Source organism: Gadus morhua, chromosome 1 (genome assembly GCF_902167405.1).
Source record: "Gadus morhua chromosome 1, gadMor3.0, whole genome shotgun sequence".
Classification (NCBI taxonomy): Eukaryota; Metazoa; Chordata; class Actinopteri; order Gadiformes; family Gadidae; genus Gadus; species Gadus morhua.
In genome coordinates, this window is record NC_044048.1 from 13,061,808 (window position 1) to 13,066,783 (window position 4,976).

Here is a 4,976-nt window from a genome sequence, read left to right on the forward strand (position 1 = left end):
TTTACTTGTTTACCGTCATTCAATCTGACTATTTGGCGTGCTGTTGTTCATGGCTGTTGTGCGGCTCTATGAATGATTTTATTCTTGAATCATTGAGACCAAACTGAAGACTCTAACGTCGGAGCTCTGTGTGGTTTCACAGGCCAAACAGACAACCGGCCGGTCCACAGGACTGGGCACATGGTCAACAGACCGGCCTCCCTCCATTTCCTGCCAACAATAAACATCAAAAAAAAGTGCTTCCCTGCTCTTATCTGCTCATGTGACCCTGAAGATCACCACATATGCGCAATGGGAACAAAATGCCTCCTCCTTTGGGCTTGTTGTTCACACAGAGTTTATCTCTGACAACACCAATGCACAGGACAAATTCTCATGGGGGTGGAATGTTCTCGCATCATCATGTTTGGCCCGTTTCGATGCCCGGTCCGTCTTGTTTTGTTCCTGTGTGTGTGTGTGTGTGTGTGTGTGTGTGTGTGTGTGTGTGTGTGTGTGTGTGTGTGTGTGTGTGTGTGTGTGTGTGTGTGTGTGTGTGTGTGTGTGTGTGTGTGTGTGTGTGTGTGTGTGTGTGTGGCCAATAAGCACTGGACCAAACAGTTAGCTCGTGACACGGACAGGTCTGTGACTCATCAGGCGATAGGACAAGGAGGATGTGGGAGTGAAGGGGAGGAAGGGAGGGCGAGAGGGGGGAGGGGGGGATTGATGGCTGGAAAATAAAGGAGGTGGTTGGAGGATGGGGAGTTGTGGGTGGTAGGATGGATAGAGTGTGGTGAGGGAAGAAGGAGTGAAAAACAAGGGCCATGTGTTAAGCAGAGGGGCCATTGAATGAAGGAATGCGTCTCTCTGGATGGGTCAGTGTTTGTGAAACGTCCACATTCTCCTAGTTCCATCACGGCAAGACAATGGGGGATAAAGAGCTAATAATAGCGCCGCACAATTATCATTCCTGAACAAGGTGCTCAATTCCTCGCTCGGTGGTAGTTCACTGTCACAACTGCCACTAGGATAACAAAGGTCCTTGATTCATACGGATATACAAAGATTGAATCACTCGATTCATATTTAAGATGTACATTGTTTTGTTAGGCAGGGCTTAATCTCAGAATAAATTGTGCCAAAAAAGTATGTATCTTGGTGCAATGTGTTGTGATAGTAAACCCATTACTCTCTAAAACATACCAAACATTCTCTACTTGTGAGCGATTCTCGTGATATTTGTGTGGTATGTTCCGGGTGTGATTCCGCGACCGTTACACAAGGTGGAATGACTCTGGTGTGCTGCGCTGTTCTGTTCTGTTCCTGTGGTGTGTCCCTCTCACTGTCTGATTGCTCCGTCTCCACTGTGAGGAATACAATGTCTTGGACCCGACTGCTACAATTAATGGTGTTTTTAATTGCTGCTTTGGCTGAGACTGTTCAGTTCATTCTGGCACAGAGAGATACAGACCGACCAAAGTGTTCACTCAGAATGGCCTTACAGGGCCAGAGGCTCTCTCCTGTGAACCTCAGCACTCATAATGAAATGAAAGTGAATTATCCCATAGACAACAATAGAAATAAAGACAGGAACAAGGAAGTGTTGGGCGGTATTTCTAAACACGGGATCCAATACCGGGCTTGTGAATAGCAGGTCAATATCGCTCCATAGCAATTCAAGTCGAAAAGACTAGTAGAGATTTCTCGTCTATAAGATAATGCAAATCATTTTTTTCCATCTTAAGCCAGCTGCATTACCAGCCCTCCATAAAGGCTCTTCCCCACATCTCTCGGTTTACTGGCCGTCACAGGGTTTATGTGTGTGGGCCCGGTGATGTATGAAGACGCCCCCCTCCCCCCATGTCTGCAGACCTCCTCTCTGGACACCATGTCTTTATTCGCCCTCACCTGGCCTCAACCCCTCTTCAGAGGACCCCTCACACTGACGCCCCCCCCACCCGCCTCACTCATGAAACCGTTGATGTCATCCTAACCACGTCCCTCTCTCTTAGTCTCTCTCCCCTCTCCCTCTCTCCCTCCCCCATTCCCTCTCCCTCCCTCTCTCCAACCATCAATATTTCATAAACGCGCGGTGACAAATTTATTTGAATGCCGTCTCCGGCGTGGACGTGGAGATGGATGGGCCGATCGGGGTGGCTGTGTGCCGGTGAGCTGTGTGGTAGAAAGCAGCTTTACCGCATACATTAGTCACACGCTCCCAGGCTACTGGAGGTACCCAGAGGGGGGAGAGAGAGAGAGAGAGAGGGAGAGAGAGAGAGAATGGGGTGAGGGGGGTCGTCTGGGAAAGATAGTATATTGGTGGGAGTGGGGGGGGGGGGGGGGGGGAGACTGTGTGAATTGCAAGTATGTCTATCTGAATGCATTAGAGAGAGAGAGAGAGAGAGAGAGAGAGAGAGAGAGAGAGAGAGAGAGAGAGCGAGAGCGAGAGACAGAGAGAGAGAGGGAGAGGGAGAGAGAGAGAGAGAGAGAGAGAGAGGACAGTGGAAGACAGAAGAAGAGAGATGGGTGGGGCCTCTCGCAGAATCAGAGGAGTACATTTATCATAGTTATGGCTTTCTCGGGCATCCATTTTCCCAGGGTCTGTTGACAGGTAGTATCTGCATGTGTACCCCCCCAACCCCTTCCCTGCCCAGCTCCACCCCCTGCACCCCCCCCCCCCCCCCAACCTCATGTGATTGACGGCTCTGTGCTCCAAGCTTAACAGGACTGGTTACACACCTCAGTGCTGGACACAGCCAGGCATTCATACACGTGTCTGTAGTTTTATGTAGTCGTTTTACACATACGTTGACACACACACTATATATACTTTCATACTCATACACATGCACACAGCTGTGTGCCAGCAGACACACATGCAACCAGGCGCGCACACACACACACACACACACACACACACACACACACACACACACACACACACACACACACACACACACACACACACACACACACACACACACACACACACACACACACACACACAAACACACAGAACCCCACACACAGACAAAACCCCCCAACACCAACAGAACAAACCAATGTATCGACGTGATCAGATTCATTGGGCTTTTCCAGTTCATCCCTCCCACTCCTTTCAATTACCACAGAGTCAGAGATGCAATTTACCACAATTAAACTCCTACCCCCACTCATCTGACTTTTATGGGATGCTAAGTAAAATGCATTCCTTTCCCATTTCAGTTATGCTCTGTAACTTCATAACCAAAACTCGTCATTAAATCAGATTAGCCCGGGAAGGAATCATCATCATCATGGCCACGAGCCTCATTCTATGGAACAACTTTAGAGTAACGGACAAGATGGCTGCCAAAACAATAACCGCGAACAGGAGGAAGACATTGACAGTGAGAGACAGACAACAACAGATGAACCAAAGTGGTGCGATATAAATAGAGGGAGACCAAGAGTGAGTGGTTTGAGAGACATAGACGAGAGAGAGGAGAGTGAGGAGAGCGAGAATGCAATGGAAAACAATAATGCTTTCCTTACGGTTATTATACTGACTGCAGATTACATCAAACTAATGGTCAATTAAAGCTGATGCTGAACTACCTAAGACATACGGGACCCGGAAACCGACAAGGGTACGAGTGGGTGGGAGAGGAAGAGGAATACCTGTCCCGGAAAAGGTGTGGGATGAAGGGGGGGGAGGGGGGTTAAGGGGGGGAATGACCCGGGCAGCAGTGGGACACGTCTCTGTTGGGGCAAGCGATAGAAGGCGGCTTATTGTTTCAATCATCACCATGACTACTGGGATAGGGAGTAGATATTAGACTGATAACACCAAGGCACAGAGAACGAGAATGAGAGAAAAGAGAAAGAGGGACAGAGAGAGGGGGGGAGTGAGAGAGAGACAGATAGTAAGAGAGAGTGACAGATGCAGGAAGATAGAGAGGGGAGAGAGACAGGGGAGAGAAAGAGAGAGACAGGTGGGAGAGAGACAGGGGAGAGACAGAGAGACAGAGACAGAGACAGAGAGAGAATACCTGCCAGTGAATAGACTATCATTAACCTCACCCTATTCCTCGCTCACACTCACTCCATCTCTCGCAGTCTCTCTTGTTCCGTGGAGTGCCAATCTGTATCCCATTGTTCCCCTCATCTCCCCTGGATCCACACTAATTGAAGACAATCTAAACACGCTCCTGTACTACCAGCGGCTTATCACATCCACCCTCCACGCAGACACATGCACATGCACGTGCACACACACACACACACACACACACACACACACACACACACACACACACACACACACACACACACACACACACACACACACACACACACACACACACACACACTTTCAATGAAATTAGCAGTTCCTCATGGAGAGGTTAACCATTCCTCCAGAAGTAAGAAAACATTTCACCAAATTACCAAATGATTTACTGAAACTAAATGTTGAGCTTTTGTTCCTATAAACCCAATATCACCCTAAAACACGCATGAATCATCCAAAATGTATTTTATTGCTAAACTACACACTGTTGTTTGTAGGCAAAAGAGCTTGATTTGCATTAACCAATCGAGGACCTGCTGTTTTTGGTTTAGTCTTAGGTTGGTTCACACACACGAAACCCATGCACTCCCACACACACACAAACACACACCAGACACATGCACACACGCACTCTCTCACACGCCCTCTCACACACACACACACACACACACACACACACACACACACACACACACACACACACACACACACACACACACACACACACACACACACACACACACACAAACACACGCACATCTTCTGGGGTTCATTTGGTTTATTTAATACAATCATCTGTATCTAGTTGGCTCCACTGAGTGAGTTAACACACCGTGATGAAGGCACAATAGAGGCATGGCGTGACCACAATAAGAGCAGGATTATTTAAGTCTGAGAATGATGGCTGCCTGTACGCTGTTAGCCCACATATGCAAGTGAGGTTAGGTGG